Source organism: Eumetopias jubatus, unplaced genomic scaffold, assembly GCF_037043125.1.
Source record: "Eumetopias jubatus isolate StellerSeaLion01/CBP00866 unplaced genomic scaffold, mEumJub1_p1.0 scaffold_14, whole genome shotgun sequence".
Lineage (NCBI taxonomy): Eukaryota > Metazoa > Chordata > Mammalia > Carnivora > Otariidae > Eumetopias > Eumetopias jubatus.
The window spans coordinates 65,420,829-65,443,780 of record NW_028274820.1 but is presented as its reverse complement, the minus strand read 5'-3'; the positions used below and the strand labels follow the sequence as shown (position 1 = coordinate 65,443,780).

General features: G+C 39.1%; 1 pseudogene; it reads left to right on the top strand.

Annotated features, from left to right (window-relative positions):
- Positions 1–649: 649 nt before the first annotated feature.
- On the top strand, positions 650–1,143 carry LOC114200212 (small ribosomal subunit protein uS11 pseudogene; annotated as a pseudogene).
- The last annotated feature ends 21,809 nt before the right edge of the window (positions 1,144–22,952 follow it).

Sequence of the window (22,952 nt, the reverse complement as noted above, 5' to 3'; positions counted from 1 at the left end):
CAAAAAGATAAAAACAAACAAAAACAGAACAAAACAAATAAAACAGAATATGATCAAATATGATCAGGCTAGTGCATAGATCAATGCCACACACTAGATTTTGGGCGTATTTTGGTCTGTTAGAATAAAGTGCCTCCTAAAATTTTAAAGAAAGAAAGGCTTATATATGTACAAAAGAAGGGTTGATACAATGAAGGGATGGAATATGACTGTAAAGATGAAAATTATAAAAAATTTTAAAAGAGGAATTGATAAGGTGCCTGAAAAGAGAAAGAAGTGGACTAAAAAAAGAGAGAGAGAAAGAAAAAAAAAGGGGAGAGAATGTGATCAGGCAGGAGACTAGAACAAAGCCATACACTAGAGATTTAGGGTATATTTTGATCTGTTAGAAGAAACTGTATCTCAAAATTTTAAAGAGAGAACAACTTATATATATATATATATATATATATATATATATATATATATATATATGCCAAAAATAAGGGTAACTACTATGAAGGGATAGAATATGAGTCTAAAAATGAAATATGAAAAAAATTTTTTTTAAAAAAGGGATTGATAAGATGTTGGTTGAAAAAGGGAAAAAGAAATATTAAAAAAAAAAAACAGTTAAAAAAATTAACTTTGAGCTTTTTCCGGTAGTGGAGTCTGGAGAAGACATGCAGAAATGGCACCTTGCAAGGGGAAGGAAAAGAAGGAAGAACAGGTCATCAGCCTTGGACCTCAGGTAGCTGAAGGAGAAAATGTGTTTGGTATCTGCCACATCTTTGCATCCTTCAATGACACTTTTGTCCATGTCACCGATCTTTCTGGCAAGGAAACCATCTGTCGCGTGACTGGTGGAATGAAGGTGAAGGCTGACCGAGATGAGTCCTCTCCCTATGCTGCCATGTTGGCTGCCCAGGATGTAGCCCAGAGGTGCAAGGAGCTGGGCATCACTGCCCTCCACATCAAACTATGAGCCACAGGAGGAAATAGAACCAAGACCCCTGGACCTGGGGCCCAGTCAGCCCTCAGAGCCCTTGCCCGCTCAGGAATGAAGATCGGGCAGATTGAGGATGTCACCCCCATCCCCTCCGATAGCACCCGCAGGAAGGGGGGTCGCCGTGGTTGCTGTCTGTGAACAGGATTCCTCAAATTACTGTTTTCTGTTAATAAACTGGCTTTGTGTGAAAAAATTAACTTTGAAAGACTAATGAATCATGGTAAAAAAGCCATGAATTCTATGTGCAATATTCCCCTAGCGCTGGAGTTCTCCCATTCTCATTGATCGGTAAACTTGGTCTTGGCTGGCTGTTTGTGCTGATCTTCTGGGGGAGGGGCCTGTTGCCGTGGTTCCCAAACGTCTTTGCTGGAGGCGGAATTGCCCCGCCCTTGTGAGTCCGGGCTAAGCAAGCTGCTTGGGTTTGCTCTCGGGAGCTTTTGTTCCCTGCAAGCTTTCCCTACAGCTTTGGAGGACAAGAGTGAAAATGGCAGCCTCCCAATCTCCACCCCGGAGGAGTGGAGAACTCGGGCCCCACTCCTCAGTGCGCCCTCAGAGAAAAGCTGTCAGTTACTCCTGTCTCCCCGGTCTCCCGCCGCACTCTATGCTCACCCGGCCTGTGACCGAGCATTTCTATCTCTCGCACCCGACCCCGTGTGGAGTCTCCAAACCCAGCAGATCCCTGCGGTGCGCTCCTGCGCCGCTCCTCCCCGGGGAGGAAAGGGAGTCTCCCCGGCTCTGCCGCTTGTTGGGTCCCTGCTGGAGGAGCAGTGGTCCTCCTGTCACCGATCACAGTTTATGGCCACCTCGAGCTGAGAGCCCGCGCCTCAGCTCTGTCTCTGCAGCCGGCTTCCCCACTCCAATACCTGGGAGCTCTGCCGCACTCAGGCACCCCCGGTCTTTCTGTGACCCCGAGGGTCCCGAGACCACACTGTCCCGCGAGGGTTCCACCCCCAGCTTAGCCACTGGAGCGACGTCCCTCAGCGGAGCCGGCTTCTAAAGGTTCCAATTTTGTGCTCCGCGGCTCTATCACTTGCCAGAAGCAGCAGAGGCCCCCTCCCCCACCGTCTATCCTCCCGAATATCGCCTCAGATTCACTTCTCCGCACATCCTACCTTCCAGAAAGTTGTCGCTTCTCTGCTCAGGGAGTTGTTGATATTCTTATCTTCGATCTCCTGTTGAGTTCGTAGGTGTCCAGAATACTTTGATCCCTATTCAGCTGAATTCCTGAGACCAGACAAAATCCAGGTCTCCTACTCCTCCGCCATCTTGCTCCGCCCCTGTGTATTAGTTTCTTATTGCTGCTATAACCAATTACTAAAAACTTAATGGCTTAAACCAACTCAATTTATCATCTTACAGTTTTGGAGGTCAGAGTTCCAAAATCAATTCCACTGAGTGAAAATCAAATTGTCAGCCGGGCCACAGTTCCTTCTAGAAGTTATAGGGGAGAATCGGATTTCTTGCGTTTTCCAGCTTCTAGGGGCTGCTTATGCTCCTTTCATGACCACTTCCTCTATCTCAAAGTGCATCACTCCACCTCAGTTTCCATATTTCCATCTCTCCATGACTGTGATCCTCCTGCCTCCCTCTTAAAAGCATTCTTGCACTTCTATTGGTCCCATCTGGATAACCAAGGATAATCTCCCCATCTTAGAATTCTTAACTTAATCACATCTGCAAAATCTCTTTTACCATGTCAGGTAACATATTCATAGGTTCTGGGGATTCAGATATGGTCGTCTTTGGGGGTACCATTACTCATCCTACCTTACTCCATGGAAAACCTAAGTTTATTCCATCACACCTATAATGAAACATTTTTAGTTCTCTTCTTGTACTTCAGGATAGAGTTCAAGAGCTTCCAGCACCCTTCATGACCCCATCCTGCTTACTTTGCTAGCAGTTCAAAGTGACTATTTAGAGTACAGATTCAGAGCTCAGCAATCTGAGTTTTTATGAGCTACAAAACATAGGGCAGGTTATTTGACCTTTCTAAGTTTTGTTTTCTCATCTGGAAGTGGGAGAAATGATCATCTATCCTACAGAGCTACTGGTGAGGATTAAATGAGATAAATAATGTAAATTTAGCCTTGAGCTGAGTTCCTGACACATAAAAAGACCAATAGATGGTAGTTAGTCCTAAAAATATTATACATCAATGAAAAAAAAAGACAAATATTTCCACCCTTGTAGAGTTCACATTCTGGTGAGAGATATACACACACAGGAAATGAAGAAAAAAAGAAAGAGAGAATAGAACAAGTTAGAGGATGATATGTGTTCTAGAAATATTTACAAGAGCAAGATTAGGGAGACTGGGTCCTGGAGTGGGAGGTCCCGTTGCAATTTCAGATGAGGGGTGGGGACCAGTGGAAGCCTCATGGAGTAGGTGACCCATGAGCAAGTATTTGAAGGAAATGAGTGAGTTCACACTCTAGGCAGAGGGAAGAGTGAGTGCCATGTCCCTAAAACTGGGAGAAGACCACATTTGAGGTACAGCAAGAAGGCCTGAATGGCTCAGTGAAAAAGAATGAGAGTAGGCCAGTCTGGATGGGGAATGCTACTTAAATAAACTCCTTGGAAAGTTACAAGGATCCGAAGAGCCTCATAGACATGTTAGAGACTTTGGCTTTTACTCTGAATGGAAGAGGAAGCCACTGCTGGGTTTTGAGCAAAAGAGTGACATGCTCTGAATTGTTTGTGTGTGTGTGTGTATGTGCATATTTGGGTTTTTTTTGTTTGCTTGTTTGTTTTGTTGTTGTTCTTGTTAGAGACATTTCATTTAATCTAACATTTCTAGGTGTCATATGTTTGCCATAGTGCTGGAAATTAAAGTTTTATGTTACTTTATAAACATGTTGGTAACTAATCTCTAGCTTAAGCCCTATCAAATTAGTTCATGTTTAATATGGCTTACCATTTTCAAACCAAATTTTACCAAAAAAATTATTTAATGTAGTGCACCCTCCCCCTTATTGTTGGTATATTTATCCTAGAAAATAGGCAGGAGATTTAGAAAAACAGAGAAAAATAAAAGGAATATATATTACAGGTTCCAAAGCTTGAGAAATCTTACACAATGATTCATCTGTAGTGCCTAATTTATACTTCTTGCTGATATGCTACCCGACTGACACTAGTGAGGGTCACTAGTGAGTGTAATAGTGAGAACTGACACAATTAACTGAAAGATTTTGAACAGTGAAAAACTATGTCTGAAAATTTTATTTTATTGGCTTATTTTATAATTATTCATGTATTAGAAAAATTTTTCTCAGTAACAAAGGGTCTCCAAATAAGAAATTGCAGCTATTACATAATAGACTTTTCTTTTAAACTTGAGGTATAGAGATTAATTCTTTTTTTGTCATCACCTGCTTAGTTTGTGACATAGATAAAATTTGCATTTTAATTTAATTTAATTAATGTTTTATGGGAAAAATAATTATATTTTTAATATTATATAAAATATAAAATAATTATATTTTTAAATATTTTTTAAAGATTTTATTTATTTATTTATTTGACAGAGAGATAGCGCACAAGTAGGCAGAGCGGCGGGCAGAGGGAGAGGGAGAAGCAGACCCCCCAGCTGAGCAGGGAGCCTGATGTGGGACTTGATCCCAGGATCTTGGGATCATGACCTGAGCCAAAGGCAGACGCTTAACCAACTGAGCCACCCAGTGCCCAGAAAAAATAATTATTGATTCAATTAAATATTTGCTTTTTTCTTGAATATTTACACAGAATAATGTAGTTTGTAATAAGAGTTAAATATCAGATGTATATTATCACTGAATCATTTTATTTATTTATTTATTTGTTTATTTATTTATTTTTACTACTGCTAGGACCACAACTTATCAAGAAGATATCACTGGCTGACTTGGGCTTTAAAAGTATCCTTCTGACTGCTTTGTGGGGAATCCACTGGAGGGAGGTGAGAATAGGGCAGGGAGACAGACAAGGATTCTAGTAGTGATGTGCAAGAGATATGGCAGTGTCTCATACCAGGTCACAGTGGAAGAACTGAGAAGGGGTCAGATTCCAGGTATATTTTAAATATGGAGCCAATAGAATTTCCTGATGGAATGCATGTGAGGTGTGAGAGAAAGAGAGGAATCAAAAATATGCTTAATCTCTAATATGGATGAACCTTGAAAATATCACACTGGGTGAAAGAAGCCAGACACAAAAGGTCACATATTACATAATTTCATTTATATGAAATGTCCAGAAGAGGCAAATCCATTGCTACAAACAGTAGATTAGTGGTTGCCAGGAGCTGGGGAGCTGGAGAGAATGGGGAATGGTTGGTAATGGATAAAGGATTACTTCTGGGGATGATGAAAATATTCTGGAATTAGATAGTGATGCTTTCACATTATGAAAATACTAAGAGCTACCAAATTGTACACATTAACATGGTTAAAATGATGAATTTTATATTCTATGAATCTTACCTCAAATACAGGAAAAAAATATCTTGTAGTATTCTGGCTTGAGCAACTGGAAGAATGAAGTGGCCATCAATGGAGGCGAGGAAGGCTGTGGCTGGAGCAGCCTAGTGGGGGGGAAGATGAACAATTGAGTTTTGGACATGTTGAGTCTGAAAGGTCTATTAGGCACCCAAACAGAAATGTCAGAAAGATAGTCTGTAGACAAATTTTTAGTTTGGAAGAGCATTTAGGCTAGAATATTTACATTTGAGTGTTCTTGGCACAGAGATGACATTGAAAGCCATGAGACTCAATGAAATCACTAACGGTGCGAATGTAGATAGAGAAGAGGACTAAGAATTGAGCTCTTAGAAAATCTGCAGTTAGGAATTAGGGGAAAAAACAGGAAGCTGTCAAGGAGACAGAGAAGTAATCAATGAGTAGGAATCAAACCGAGAGATTATTCTTATCTTCTATCACTCTCTCATGTTTACCTTCTTGAGTACACATAAAGGTCCTGGTCAGTGTCATGATAATGTCGTACCTTAAAGAGGCTTCCTACATGCTGTTCTCTGTAACTAGAATGTCCTTGCTCCTTTCTCACTGGTTAACTCCTTCTCATCCTTCAAAACTAATTTCAAATATCACGACCTTTAAGAAGTCCCCCTTTCTCTTCTAGTCTGAGTTAGATGCTCCTCTCTTGCGCTTTCCCAACCCTGTATGCATAATTTACCATAGTCCTGTATACCCAATGGTAAACCCAGCCTACATGTCTATGTCCCCCTCTACTACAAGCGTATGTCATTATAGCACACTTAGCATTCAGTCCAGCATTTAGCACATAGAAAGTAACTAAAAAATATCCGCTGAATGAAAGACAAATATATAAATGCCTTACTTGACTCCATAGAAATGTTCTTAAGAAGTTAAATGTACAGGGGCACCTGGGTGGCTCAGTCATTAAGCGTCTGCCTTTGGCTCAGGTCATGATCCCAGGGTCCTGGGATCAAGCCCCGCATCGGGCTCCCCGCTCAGCGGGAAGCCTGCTTCTCCCTCTCCCACTCCCCCTGCTTGTGTTCCCTCTCTCGCTGTCTCTCTCTGTCAAATAAATAAATAAAATCTTTAAAAAAAATGAAGTTAAATGTACATCAAAGTGCTTAGGAATTTTTCATATTCATAATCCTCTGCTAAACGAACTGGATAGGAATGCTACTTAAATCAATTCTGTGGAAAGTTACTTTATAAAGCAAAGAATTCTACTACAAAAAAAAAAAAATCACCTGCAAATCAGCTGTTATTGAAAGTGTATAATTCTATACACATATTTGGGATTCTTATTTTATTCTAATAAAACAAATTTGAGTAGATACTTTCATATTGCATTTTTACAGGTACTTTCAAATATACAATTATAGTTGGATGTTTGGGGTAAAATGAAATCTAAGAACAACTGCCAGAATATTTATAAATAAAGTTCCCCACCTTTAAAATGGGGAACTGGGACCAGCACACTATGTAATGTCTCCTAAGGGTATAAACTATCAAATGAAGAATAGTTAAAATTATACAGAGGCAGTTAATGAGAATTAAAACATTGTGCTCAAGTCTTTGCATTCAAAAAAAATAATAAATCAAGAATCTCTCAGGAATTTTTTTATCATGTGAAAAAAATTCTCTCTCAACTTTAAGAAGTTTTGTAATCTTATTAAAGGAAACATAAACTCTGACCCTTTAGTCATGTTTAGAAAAAGTAATTCCATATGTTTATTAAATTAGAAAAGGTAATTATGTCAGAGGCCAAACACGCAGAAATAAAGACAACTCTAAGGGAAAGCCACTTCATGATCATCATTTTCCCCTGGAGGGGGACCATGAGAGCAGATTCTAGAAAAGGCAGAAGAGATGACTGAGGTAGCTATGAAGGAATTCAAATTTTGGATCTGCCGTTTAAAGGAAAATAAAATAATAGGAAATATTAGGAAATAATAGGAAAATAAAATAACAAAATTCTTTCAGTCATTGCCCTGGCATGGCCCTAGTACCTGCTATTAAACCTTCCAGCTCTCCTGGGCTTTATGGCCTCCACTCCTGTCTCCACTTTTCTACCTTCAACTTCTGAGGAGTGTTTGCAGGAGAAAAACAATTTAACAACTCAGGGTCTTTCATCTAGATTTGCTACAAGCAGAGTTGAGTTACAGGCTGACTTGGGGAGTATTCCGGACTTCTTTCGGTCTCTTGGTATTTACCAAACATCATTCAGTGAGGAATGGGCAAGCTAAGTCCAAAGCTTGTCGCAAGAGTGTTACGTTACCACCTCGTTGCTTACTGAATGGGATTCAGCATAATCTCTCTCAATATAAAGCTTGTCTTTCGGACGGATTCTGCAAGGAAGAGGTTTAACGGGAACAAAAGAAGGAACACCTTGAGAATCAGCCTCACCAATCCCCAGCCTCCCAAATACCTCACTCAGGCTCTCAGCCACGTGCACCACACGCACAGCTGTGACACCTAATTATGTAGCCACTGGAGGAATTATTTGTCCGAGTCAGTCACAGGACTGAACTGGCAGAAGGCTGCTGCAGGCCAACCTGTTCACTAATATGCCTTCTCCTGACCGAAAACATGCAATGTGATGTAATCTTCTTAGAGTGCCTGTTGTTCGAGACTTACAAAGAATGTTAGTTTGCATGTGTGGTGGCTTTTAGTCTATGCACCTAAAAATACATCGGAGATTTTTTTCCCTTCATGTTAACCCTTCACCACCCACATCTCTTATGAGATTTCAGGCCCCAAGTCTCCCTGTCATTTTGAACATCAAAATCTTTTAGTTAATTTTCTTGTCAAGCGTATTTTTTTTCCTATGCAGTGTGTATATAAACAATAGCCAAAATATACAGCACTCAGGAAAACATATGTGAAAACATGTCATTATAAACACTCACTCCTCAGGCCAGAGTCCAGGCCCTGAAATTCAATAACATGTCAGGAGGCGACTCCAGAGCTGTGGTCACACCGCTTTCTAACATGTAAATTTAGCTGTCCCATCCTAGGAGGCTTCCAGCCTCAAACCAATCATCATGATGAACTGGGTCTTGTTTCAGAACTTCAAGATCATTATACTTATTGTTTTCTGTGCCACATGCCCTAGAAATCACCCTGTTCTAAAACTGAATTTTAGTGTATGTTGCTTCATCAACAAGAAGCATAAACCAGGGCGCCTGGGTGGCTCAGTTGGTTAAGAAGCATAAACCATGCCTGATGCAATTATTCCTTTAATCTACTAGTACATCTGTTCCATGAGGGCAAGAATTCAGTACCTGGCAAATGTGAGGTCTGTACTTAGCAGATAATAAATGAGTATGTCATACTAACATGAGTCAATCTTAAAAGGTTTCTCAGGCTTCCAATATTCTGAGTTTTTGCACGAGAGAGCATACGTATACCACAAACTTTGCACATGAACCTGGCAGTATCATTACATCATTGAGACTCTTATTAGACTTCTCTTTCTTTAAGGAAGGACCTAGGTAAGCCTTATGTGTCTTTTTAATGCCTTACCTGCACTAGCCACAACCAATCCTGGTGTGGGCTAGAAGGAAATATTTCACTTCCAAAATGCTATGATCAATGACTAAATTGTGAATTTTGTTACATTTATCTTAGGTTGAGGTCTTCATCTCTGCACAAAAAAGTTGCGTAGAAAGGAATGAACTGATGAAAACAAGATCAATAGAAGTAAATAAAGAATTTAGATGTTAAGCTTTTTTCACTTGGCAAATGGGTTGTGGCTTCTCCATCTTACCTTAAGGTAATAAAAGAGCATTTCCCTAAAAGTGTGCAGTAAATATGTTTTTCAATAATTTCGATTACTTTTTCTTTTCTTTCATTTCAACTTGTGAACTCTTTGCTATAAGAAAAAAAAAAACCTTGAGGACCTCTATTAGTCATTTTGATAACTTTGTGTTTGATAGCTGATATAAAGCACAAATGGGTACAGGTAGAAATAATAACAATTGCAATACTTATTTGAACAACAGGAAAAGGATTCTCATGTTTATTGTTGTCTTAGAAAAATAACCATAGTGCTTACTACTTCTAAAAGAGATGGAGCTGGTGACTTTCTTTTATAATTTGTCCAGAAATTTTTCCTTCCATAGGTATACCACTTGAAATTCAAATATCCAGTACAAACACGTAACTATAAATACATCTACAAAGTAATAGTATTGTCTTTTAAAAGAAAGGCAAAACTTAAATATTCCCAACACAATCCTGTTCTTCACGGAATTCAGCTTGGGAGGAAAGCCTTATTTTCTCTATGTAGCCTTCCCTAACAACCTAGGAATTGGTTACTATTGAATAATATCTAATATGTAGAAGACATAAGAATATATCAACACAAGAAAAAAAAGAATATATCAACACTATAGCATTTATCATCCTGTGTTTCATGTATTTCTTCTATGCCTTTCCCACCCCACCACCCAAAGTGGATGGATCCCTCATCAAAGGACAGACTGTCTCGCTCATCATTTTCATTCCCAGTACCTAGCAGCGTATCGGAACAACAATAATAGGTCTTGACAGATAATAGATGAATAAATGAGCAAGCAAATAAACTAAAAGTATTTCAATTGTGCTAAAACATTTTTTCTGAAACTCTTTTAAAAACTACCTTCAGAACCATTTTCGCAAAGTATCCAAGCAAATGATTCTCATTACTTCATAGGCACATCACATGCGTATATTGAATTATTTTCCACACTTTATTCATAAGACATGATTGTGAGGTTTCCACAGTGGAATTCTTCCTTAAGAGGATGAAATTAATTGAGAATATCCAATAACTGTGCTTCAGGATCTGAAGGCAGCATTGACACCAGAATCCTCTTTCTCAAGAGAATAACCATGATGCCTCAGGGCCACATTTATCTCCATGATTTTTACCATCATTTTATAGACATACTTAATGACAGAAAATGCTTACCACTGTTCTGAAATAAGCTAAGTCCAGCAATGATGAAGTCACACTATGCTCCCCATAGAAAATATAAGCAAAGCCATAAAAGCCAATAGAGCAATTTGTATGATGTCCCTGTCAACTCGTCTCTGACTCAAAGAGAGAAGATTGAGAACTTATAGGTGATGAATCCATCCCCTTTTGTGAAGGATCTAATTAGAAAAATCCATGGTTGCCTCAATAGCAGAGTTTTAATATTGAGCTGGAATTCCCCAAAGGCCTCAAATGAGAAGGTTCTGTCTCAATGCCATTGCAGTCGTTGGCAGGAATACCTTTTCAGGGAATTCAGGACTAGGCAAACCTAACTCAGTGCTGAGAAAAAGTCCCCTTTGTGGCACCAGTCTGAGCACAAGGACTTCCACAGAACATGACAGCTGTTTGCACAGAGAATTCCACAGAGAGTTCACAGAGAAGTACAGCAGAGTGTAACTTAATAGACTGCATTAGTGTATATTTTTTGTGTATTATATATACATGCATATTAGATTATACTCTAATCTAATATACTAATGGCAGAGGTCAAACTGAACTGCTAAGACGAAGAAATTGGCTCCCTAACAAAGCCTATGTAAAACCAGCCTTGGACAACAAAGCACAAGCTCACCTACACACATATATACAAGGGTGTAAAGAGACACATGTCCTGCAGTGGCTACACCTGACGCGTATGACAGATATCTCTGTGTCTTGGCTCCAAGAATTGAGAATCCCTTGAATTTTTAGTAAGACCACATTTAAGAGTTGCAGGGAGGGAGGTGACTAACATTTCTGGAGTGCTGGAGTCTTTGTTAGGGGATTCATTAACACTAAATCATTTTCACTTTCCTGTACAGACAATGTTGTTCTCACCTTTGTAATCCTTATTTATGTTGTCTCCATAACATGGAATATTCTTATAATTCCTCTTCACCTGGGTAGCTCCTACTTTTCTTTTAAGATCTGCCTGTCGATTTCAGTTATCACCCTATCGAGAGTGATCCCTAACATGCTCCCACACCCCCAGTGCTGGGCTGCTTGCTCATATCTGTGCTTCCATAATGCATCCCTCTGTCCCAGCCCTCACCACTTTACACCCTAATAACCACTCTTGTGCTTCCCTCACCTGCTCAACTGCCATCAAGGATTTTTGGCTTACTTATTGTTGCATCTTTGCACAATGCCAAGTATTATGCCTGGCACTTAAAAGAAGCCTAGGAAATGTTTGTTAAATCAATAAATGAATGAACTTCTTCATTTGTTTAATATTATCCATAACTCTGGTATCAGTTTCCCCAGCTTGTGAGAGAAGAGGTTGAGCTTGCAAAATTGTTTAGGTTGTCCAAGTTCACAGAGCTCATTCAGAGGATTCACACTCTGAAATAATTAGAGAGCAAATTGTCTTCCCTTTGCACCAGACTAAGAGATGGAAAGCAAAGACAAAGAGCATTAACTCTTTTAAGTGGACATAAGCAGCATGCAGGACTGGTCTTAAAAGAGAGAGACCCACACAGTGAAGAGCCCATTGACCAGGAGACCCTGTTTACCTCAACACCAATTCCTCTCCCAGAAATACCTGGGATATTTGGCTAACTCGATGTCGAAGATTGAAGACAACTAAATATAGGGCCAATAGTCAGCACAAGTTCAAAACTCCACGACAACCAAATCTAATTATAATAAAAAGAAGAATGAAGTTTTGCTCAGTCTCTTTAGTGTCCAGATATTAATTTGTAGTCACAGAGAACAATATTCCACTCCCAATATATTCTGATATAAAAGTTAACACCAGAATCTTCACATTTCAAGATGGTACAGTAAAGACACTTCTATCTCCTTATCCTTTTAAAAATAATCTCCAGACGGCAAATAGAATAAGAAAGAGAAACACAAACTCTATCTTTAACAGTATTAGGAGACATCTCTAACCTTATTCTATATTATACACAGAAAAAGGATTGCCCCAAAGGAGTGCAGGAGGGTTAGGCTAAGTGCCTTTGGATGGCTCTGTAGATGAGAAGCAAACTGAATCATTCTGTGGAACTCTAGAAATGCTCAGGCATTGAAAACACCAAGAAGGCTGGGGCAAAGAGAATGGCGAGAACAGGGAGGTTATCTGAAGTCTATTTTAGGGTCAGTTATAACTCCAGGTTCCACCCTTATCAACAGCAATCCTCCCCTGACCAGAGATAAGTGGTACAGTCCCTGGAGAAAGTGAACTAGAAAAACTCCTGAAGAAAGGACCCAGACACTCAGGACAGCAGATTAAAAATATAGCCATTATATTGTAAGTCTGAGTACTGAATAGTGATACCCCCAGTTCCCTTTCCCACCCATCTCTGAACACCAGTCGCCAAGTTTAAAACTCTAAGGCAGGAGATAGAGGATTTTCCTCAGACGTACCATCCCCTCAAAAAGATTGATAGCTACTGACATCTGAGTCACCAGTGAAAAGGCCAGTTAGCAACTGACCACACGACAGAGAGGCATGGTGGCATGATGCGTACACCATTTCCAATCACCTTTTTAGTAGCCCACTTTTAACATAGGAAAAGACAGCCAAGGATACTAGGCAATTGAGGAAAGCTTCCAAAATGAACAAGGGAGACCAAAACGAATAAGCAAACAAAAGAGAACTCAAAAATAACAGAGATACTGCTTGAAGCAATAGAGAATTTCGAAGAAACCATGAAACATGAACAGGTTGCTATATAAGGTGAGTAATCAGAGAAGAAGAAGAAGAAGGGGCTTTTGGATATTAAAAATCTAATAGCTAACTATTTTTCATCAGCAAAAAGTTAAAATGTCAAGTAAAAGAAATCTCCCCAAAATAGGACAAAAATTGAAAGGACATAATAGAAAAAATAAGATGTGGATAAGAAGCCCAATTTCCAGAAGTTCTAGAAAAGGAGACTAGAGAATGTAGCAAAAAGAAAATTATCAAAGAAATAATATAAGAAAATTTCCCAGACTCTAAATTGGAAGGGCACACCAAGTGGTCAGAATAATAAAAAAAGACTCTCACCAAGGCATGCTATCATGAATTTGTCAGATTGCTAATAAAGGGATCTTAAAAGCTTCAAAAGGGACTGGAAAATAGAGTGACATCAGACTTCTCATAACAATATTAGAGGCAATATTAGGCCTGAAATACTGAATGAAAAAAAGATTGAGAATTTTATACCTTGGCAAATCATAAATCAAGTGCAAAAATAAAATAATGGTAGTTTAAGACATGCAAAGTTTCAAACATACCCATGGACATTTTTCTCAGGAGCTTACCAGAGGATACATTTCACCAAAATGAGGGAGTAAGCCTAAAAGAGAGAGAGAGAGAGAGAGAGGGAGAGAGATGGGTTTCAGAAAACAGATGATACAACAGGCTATATAGCAAGGGAGGGGCTATTTACAGGATAACAACGGGGCAACTGGCCCAAAGATAGTTCTCTTTGGAATAGGAAATGAGACAACTCTTAACTATAGACAGAGCAAAAAGTTATTTAAAAAAAACCCACAGGAAAACGAATCATGACATATAATTTGGCTTAGCTGATATATGTGTGCATATATCACTAAGGAAGAATATAACCAAAAATTCTGATATTACTGCACGTAATACCAGGTTCTGTAGTCCGTGGTCCAAGTGCTGGTCATCATCACAAACCAACAGCAGGAGGTCCAGGGAGAGAATGCAGAAAACAGCCTTGAAACTGGTGAGCCTCTGGTTATATACACCTCCTCTAATAATGCTTACCAAATAGTTATTGTGTAAATTGACGAAACAGTGAGTTTTAGAATCGAATCAACTATGTATGTATTTCTCTTTCTGCCAGAGAACAGTTTCATTAAGTATGCAAACAACAGACATGCTGAATAAAAGATAATCTGCAGAAATTATTCCTCAGCAGTCCTCAAATCCTAAAGCTTATTTCAATTTGTTACACTAATTTTTGTTATACTTTTTTGGCATCAAGCTTTTTGAGCCTCAGAAAATATGGAGAGCTGTGTTTTATTAAGTGTCTGTTTTGATCCAGTTACTTTACAAACCATCTATTTTCATCCTCATTCACCATCATAGGAAATTATGATTATAGATGAATTGCTTAAAACAAATTGTTTAAAATAACAAATTGGCTTAATGATTAGTTAGGTAAAAATCTAGGCAGATTTTTTTTTTGTATATATTAGTCATCTTGTTGTATCATTAAGCAGTTTTGGTTCTCTATTCTGAGTTTTTATGCATTTTGCAGGTTTTTTAATTTGGAGAGCAAACCAACATTTTATGTGTGTTTTTACATTTTTGTCTGTTTTCCAGATCATTGGTTTTCAAATATTGTATTTACTTTTAACCAATTCTGCCTACTCTATTTGTCTGGCAATATTTTTTGTGAGTTTTAAATTTTTATGTCCAGTTCTAAGTAAACTGATTGAAAAGTAAAATGGTTCAGAAATTCTTGTTTCTGACCAGTAATTCACATATTGAGGATGTATGTGCATCCTCAAATGATTTTCTTAATTTTAATTAGATTTTTAATTTTTAATTAATTTCCTTTAGATATTTTACCACTTTCTAAGTATTTTGCTTTTGAAATAATTTAAACACATTTTCTGGCAGTTATTCCAACTTTGCCTTTTTAGAAATTGCAAAATAGAAAGATCTGTACCATCTAGATGTATAGTAATGATCTTGAGAAAAAGGCACAACAATGCCTACCAGAATGCTCAAGTACCAAGAAATAGTCTAAACAAATATTCCTTACCTTTTTATTCCACATTCCATTTTTAAAAATAACCACATGAGTGGCCTTCTCAGGAATATCTAGCAAAAACTGCAAAATATAAAACATTTTAAAAATGTGTGGAAATAGCAGCTACAGAGGCAAAATGGACACTCTTTTTGTTGATATTTTGCTTTTATTAACTTTGTCTTTATTGGGCTTTTAGCTTTATCTTTTATTTTTAACTTCATTGTCATAAATGACTAAAAATAGAAATTTAAGGAATCTCAAAACAAAGAAGGCATTAGAGTCCATGAAAAGTTGCTAAATCATCCTAGAAGTCACAAAGCAAAGATTTTAAAACAAACATTCTTTTAAAAATGCTTTCACAAGTGCCTTAAAAGTTGCAAATAACTGATACGTGAACAGAGGCAAAAAATACCAATATTCAACCAGTTGGTCATTTTGACATATGAATTGGCAAGTAAATAATCTGTTTCTGTTGCCTCTGGTATTATCAGGTTACGGGTGAGAAAACTGAGAGTGGGAGAGTATACATAACTTGTCAGCTGCCACCCAGGTAGTAAGAACAGAGCAGGGACATGCATCCATTGACTCTTGTTGACACAGCTCACGCCCACCGGGCTTCATCTCCTAGCTCTGCTTTTACCCTGCGTGATACTCTTAATGCCTGATTCCAGAGGGCTTGTTGAGTGAAAGTAAAGGGGGAAATCTCACGTCTAAGTATTTCGTTTCCCTTTGAGTTTTAAAAATAGCTTGATGTTGCCAGAAATTAGAATCGTTGGTTAAAAATGAGACTGAGATTTTACATGAATTTCATATCTATTTTACATATCCCTGATCCCGAATCATCAAGATCTGACTATGCTGGCAAATATGACCCCTGAAACATACTGGATTCTGAACCACGCCTTTCTTCGCGGTGAAGCCCAGGCACAAAAAGAAGTGTTGTTATCTGGGATAAGTGTCTTCTTTGGACCTGGTTCCAAAGTGGAAGAGGGATTTCTTTGCCAAAAATGCCCAGGCTGCATCCAAGTTTCTTGGACTGTTTCTTGATTTATCAAATCAGAAAGATTTTTAAAAACAGGCAATGTATTTTGGTTGAAACTAGTTCATTTCCCTAATGTTCTAGCTGTCTGAAGGTTGTAAATACAAAACACAGTACATACTCAGTACAACGGCACATGCTTGCTAGAGAGGGGAAGCCCCTGACTAAAATAGCAAAGCCATATATAAATAGATAAATAAATACTGAAATATCTTTAAATAAAGTAAGTTAGATTTGCAGCTTAATTTCTTCCAATCTTTTTCCCCTTTTAAAATATTCAATATATGTGTGTTTATAATGCTAGTAAACAAACCTTGTTTGGAAATTCATAATTATTTGGCTAATTTATCTTTTTTTTCCAGAAATATCACTTAGAAATATTTAAGAGGGGGTGTGTGTGTGGAGGGAATGAATGAACGTCAGTCACATTACATGCATCCTCTCCCTTCATCCTCCCAAAAATCTTGTGCACAGGGAATTAGTCTACCCATATCATAGATGGGACGGAAAAGTTGAGACTCAGAGAAATGAGTCTCACAGGTCGGAGGTGCTGGAACAAACTTTGAGGCCTGGGGCTGCTATTCCAAAGCCCCTGTTCTTCCAGCATTCAGCACAGGAAGGGAAGATTCTCAAACACCTTATTAAGGTCTCTGAAAAAAATTAACTCAAGGAGAAATTCATGTTAAAAACCATGAGTGAAGCCTAAAGTTCACTTATCACGCTGTGAATGCAAACGCATTCAGTCTTTTCTTGAGATGACCCCACGAAGTGGGAGGAAACCTAGGAATTAAGCCTACTTGCCCTACTGGAAATCCATCTCAAGCATATTGATTGGATACTGCATTACACTTCAGTCAGCTTTTAAAAAGTTAAACAAACATTGGCATGTCCCACAAATCATAGGATAAATGTCTTTCTCCGACTGACTTATTTTGCTTAGCATAATTCCTTCCAGTTCCATCCACATCATTGCAAATGGTTAAGATTTCATATTTTTGATGGCTGAATAGTAGACCCTTGTATATATATATACCACCTCTTCCTTCTCAGGCCTCTTTTATAAAGGCACAAATCCTGGGGCCCTCAAAACCTAATCATTTCCCAAAGGCCTCACTCTTAATACCAGCACCTTCGGTGTTAGGTTTCAACCAATGAATTTTATGGGGACACAACATTCAGACTACAGCACTCTTCTTTTATCTAATTAAGAACCAGCAAAAGAGGGAACAAAGCACACATATCAGTGAAGTGACCCCCGCATAGGGTTTCAATGCTCTATCAAAGGATTAGTATCACTCTTCTTTCGCCCCAGACTCCTACATGGCTCTGCACAGCACTGCATCTCATCTGATTTTGCTGAAATTTTTGATATGTTGTTCATCATGGATTTTTGTATTGATTTTTTAAAATACTGTATTGAAATATTATTTATCTTAATTACTGAGGTTTTTTTTTTTTTTCTTTTTAATCCCCTCCGGTATTTTTACCTGACACAAGTGCCTCACTCAAGTGCCTGGTCCTATTCTTATGGACCTCTACAGAAAGCTTGCCAACCCCTAGCTAGAATGCAGAAGAAATGAACACAGTTGTCCTTCTACTAAGAGATAAAATCAGCAGCCATTGGAAATGAGCTTGAAGGAAAGGCAAAGAAAGATAAAAGCATAGTGTGTGTCTTGTCAGCACAATACTATGGTTAAAACTGTCAGTTGAGCCAGATGGAAGGGTTAATGAGTCCCCTCGCTCTCTGCTCTGTAGTCATCCACATGCTTTTAGCCCTCGTTGGAAAAAGCAACAGGCCTAGTGCAACACATGGTCAAGTACTTGTGGGAATAGCTCACAATGTAGTCAAGTGTGGTGCTATCAGACACAGCACAGCTAAGCCTCTTTGAGCAAACCCAATGTCTTAACCCTACCAGAAGATCTATCACATTCCATGGGATTTCCTTGAGCCTCTAAAGCATCTAGAGGCAGGGTGTGCTGGTTTATCTGTTTGCCATACTACCAGTACTAAATTATTGCTGAATGAATGAATGAGTGAATGAATGAATGAATGAATGGGTAAGTGGGTGGATGAATGAATGAAAGATTAAATAGCAGAGGCTCTGTAGACAGAAGCCCTGGGCACAGATCCCACCTTGTGTGACTTTCGGCAACTCTCTGAAGTTCAGTTTCCTCATCTGTAAAATGGAGATGAGAATGATAACTATTTCACAAGGTTTAGGAGAGGATCAAATGATAAAATGTTCCTAAAAGTGTTTCATAAACTGTAAGAATTTAATTTAACAAAAGATTGTATTGGTTTAAGTGATAACTAAGAAAAATGTTGAATGCTCTGGAGGGTATTTTTGGAGAAGGAGAAACTCTTTGGAGCCAAAATAAAAACAGTGAGGGAAGGTCATGAATGATTAAGGGAGGTGAGTGTCTGCTACTGTCTATGGAAAACAGAAATCAAAACATAATTCCCTGAAAACAGAAAAATGAAGCTTTCAAGTACTGAAAAAATCATGGCAACAGACCATGGTCATCATTCCTGCATAATGTGAATATGTTTCAGATTATGGATCTAGTTTACTCAGGACATAGTCAGAATCCCCCAAAGCCGTCATTTTCTATTTTGAATGCTTTTCCAAATATGTAATATTCAAAATAAATGGTTAGATGCCACACACACAAAAAAAGAGAGCGCTCATGTTTTTAATAGCTTGTGAAATGCAGCCATGGGCCTGCTGGTTGGGGTTGAAAGGAAGTAGCCCATAAACAACTCCATCAAGCGTGACAGAGCATGTTTGAGCTAAGTTTCACACAAAGGAAATTCTTCCATAGTTCCAAGTGCCTGGGTCCCTCACACAAGATCACATCCTACTGATAGAGACATAAGGCCTTTTAGGAAAGCCACAATGATACCTCGTAGCCATACTCTCAGGGCTGAGAGGTATGAGGTTTAAGCTTTATAAGAAGTGTGGGATCTATTTATTGCTCACCTCTGAAATGGTTTGATAAAATCTTTCCTAACAGTCTTATAAGGTTAGCGTTTGAATGAAAGCTTACTGTGAAAGGGGACAATTTCAGTTTAATTTTACTTTGGATCAACTGAATGTACATAGGAAAAGGTGTACCTTTTGGAGAGGGGAGGGGGTATAATTCGTTAGATTCCTTCTTCTGGTACTTAGAATTACCACACAAAGCAGTTACATAGTCGACTCAAATCAGGTAGGAGATTCCCTAATGAGATCTAATGAAATACAGTCAAGTAGGCAGAGAGAACTAAAAGCTAAAATCTGTGTTTCCTTCTTCGTCCATCCGGTCATTTACTATATGAGAGTGTATAAGTCCTTCAGTATCTCATCATCTTAGCCATGACCTCGAATAAATGGGAGTCATGGTTCTCATCCTCTGGAATAATTCAACCTGGCTCGTTATCAACTTACGGCTCTTCTCTACCCTCCAAGATGAAGGGGAGCAACTTGTCCCTACTATGTGACTCCACCTTCTGGCTGCTGTTGATTGGTCCAAGGGGACCCAAGTCATGGAAATCAGTTCCTGCAAAATTTGGATCAGATCTAAGAGAGAGTGATTTTCTGCCACCTGGACAGCTAAACAGGGAAGACTATTCTGTAAGAAAGAGGAAACAAGATCCAGGAGAGGCAGAGAAGAGAGGCCAAGAGGGCAGGAACTTGGGGGTTTCTCAATGCCCCAGCTGCAAAATCTCTTCTTCAAGGCCAGCTGCCTACTTCAGAGTTCACGGAGTTCCTCAATCATGAAATTAATAAAATCACCTAGTTTGAACATGTTCAGGTTGGGTTTCTATAATTGCAGCCTAAAGAGCCCCAGCTAACATATTCCTGTAACATAAACCCCCAAACGAACTTAGGCACTACTGGTGAAGCCCACCCCCTGAGCCCCCCAGCCTTCTTTCTCTGTTTGCTGAGTATATCAGATTTATAGATTTGAAGGCTAAATAAACATCTGACCCCATTCCTTCAGCTTACAGATGTAGGACCAGAGAAGTTAAGTGACTTGCTCAAAACCACTTTGCCTATAGTGGAAGATTCATGGAAAATTTCTGTAGCCACAGCATCTTAGGCGTAAGTCTTAGGGTTTTTAAATTTTTATCTCTATGCCTCTCTCTCTGCAGATAACTCTGTTTCAGTGGAAAAGAGTATGCTCTAAGAAACTTGATTCAGGAACTTAAGAGGTTGGAACACAAATCCTATGCTACAAGTCCAGATACCACAGGGAGATAGTATGCTATGTTGGGAAAACATGGTTTGGGCATCTGACTGCCTGGGTTCAAACCCAGCTTTACCACTTATTGGCAAGGTGACCTTGGCAAGTTAGTTAAACTCCTCTGAACTACAGTTTCCTCCCGTGAAGACAGGGATGGCAATACCTATCTCATAACGTTGATGTAGAATGAAATGAAATCACATCTGTAAAATGCCTGAGACACCACCGCATAAGGTTGGCTATTACTTTTATTAAAGGGCAGACCATCCTAGCAGACAGAGGGAAAAGAGCTGCTCATAAGACCTTTCAGCTTCACTGGGTTTCCCTTATCAACAATACCCTCTGCCAAGTCTGAGAGGAGCGACAGCTGCCCAGTTGTGAGACAAGAAAGCAGACTCATTAGAGATTAGGGAGAGCTTAAAAAGCCACCTGGCGAGGCATTCACAAAACTCCCAACTGCTCCAAACAGACATGTGTCAAAATGGGTTTTGTGCTTTTAAACTGTTCTCTTTTTCTGATTTCTACCTCCAGATGACTAGAGGACTTGTTCACACCCTGGAGCCAAATCCTTTCACATAGATGTTCAGAAATACTCCTCTTACTTCATAGCATTGATATTTTAACTATCTGAGAAATGTATTTCTCAATTTGCCCATCCCTGCTCCTTGGGTCTTCATTTCTAATGTCAAACAAAAGCTCTCAGGCACTCCTTTTCTCTCTGACACTGACAGAGAAAGTAATTTAGCAAAGTGGGTATTTATTTAAGTGACTGGGCGTTGATTTAAATGCTAGTGATAAATCTGTGGATCTTGCTCTAAAGACTGTTATTCTTAGTAATGTAATTGTCATGGATCATAACTATAAGACAAAGTATAGCTTCAGCCATTCTGCTTGTTGCAAGAGGATGGAATGTCAAGAGATGTTTTGACTATGGAGCATTTCCTGGAGAACAGAGAACAATAGACCCTTCTCAACATGGGATTAAACACATAGGAAAACATGTCTTGAAATCTGGTGGAAGCATGGATCTATTAAGGCATCACAGGACTGTGTTTCTTTCTTTCCTCTCTTTCAATAGCAGTAACCGGCATTCAGTTCATAACACTCAAGGATACCCCACCGCCTCCTGGCATAGCTTTGCTTTTTGTTTTGCTCCGTGAACCCACCACATTTTCTGACCTCCGTGTCTTTACATGTGCTCTTCCTCCTCTTCTAAACCCCTTCCTCGGGCACCTGGGTGGCTCAGTTGGTTAAGCGACTGCCTTCGGCTCAGGTCATGATCCTGGAGTCCCGGGATGGAGTCCCGCATCGGGCTCCCTGCTCAGCGGGGAGTCTGCTTCTCCCTCTGACCCTCTTCCCTCTCGTGCTCTCTCCCATTCTCTCTCTCTCAAATAAATAAATAAAATCTTTTAAAAAATAAATAAATAAATAAACCGCTTCCTCTTCTCATTTACTTCACCAAAACTTAACTGATTATTCTTCATTCATCAAGAATCAGCTCAACAACTCCTTCTTGGAAGGTTTCCTTGAAAGTCCCAAACCGGACGGGGATCTCTACTCAGGGCTTGCAGACCTGTGCTTCGCAATCACCACACTAGTAATAGTGGACACATATGTCTGTTGTCCCAGTGGGTGTGCATTCCTTCATGCAGGGCCATTCATCTCTGTACAATAGATGCTCAATAGATATTGTCCAATGAATGACCGAATCAGTTCAGAAATCAACGAATGAATGGCCTTTATGTCAAAAAGAAATGAAGATACTATTTCTTGTAACTTATACAAACTGGGAATTTTCTGCCCAGCTGAAAGTGCCCACTGGATTTATGCAAGCCAGAGCAATTGCATAATAGAAAAAAATTCATTTTTATTTTTGGAAAATAGTTTGTTTTAGAAACAATCTGAGATAACAGATCATATTTTCTGCCTTCTCCTGTTGTTTCTTATTCTCAAACTATTTTCAGAAAAACAGGATATTACTTGCCTCAGAGGTTATTTCTTTTTTAAGATTTTATTTATTTATTTGAGAGAGAGAGTGCACACACAAGTGGGTGGAGGGACAGAGAGAGGGAGAGGGAGAAACGGACTCCCCGCTGAGCAGGGAGCCCAACATGGGGCTCAATCCCAGCGCCCTGGGATCATGACCTGAGCCGAAGGCAGACACTTAACTGACTGAGCCACGCAGGCACCCCTACTTATTTCTGATCATGATCCACCCCCTCCATCAAAATGCTTAGTCTTTAATTGGTAGGCACCAAAGAAAATTACAATACCCCTCTTTCCCCAGAAAATATGTCAAATGGGTAATAAGCCATAGGAGCAAAGAGGAAAAATATTAAACTGTCATCATGAAGGTCTTGTTTCGATTCCTGTATCTGACACAACAGGGAAAGAGGAAAAGAATCACACTATTCATATGATACATATGTGTTCATAGGGTTGTTTTGTAAGAGCCCACCCTAAACCTTCCTCTGATTATACAGGCTGATAAACATGAAGGAACAACATGCTATCA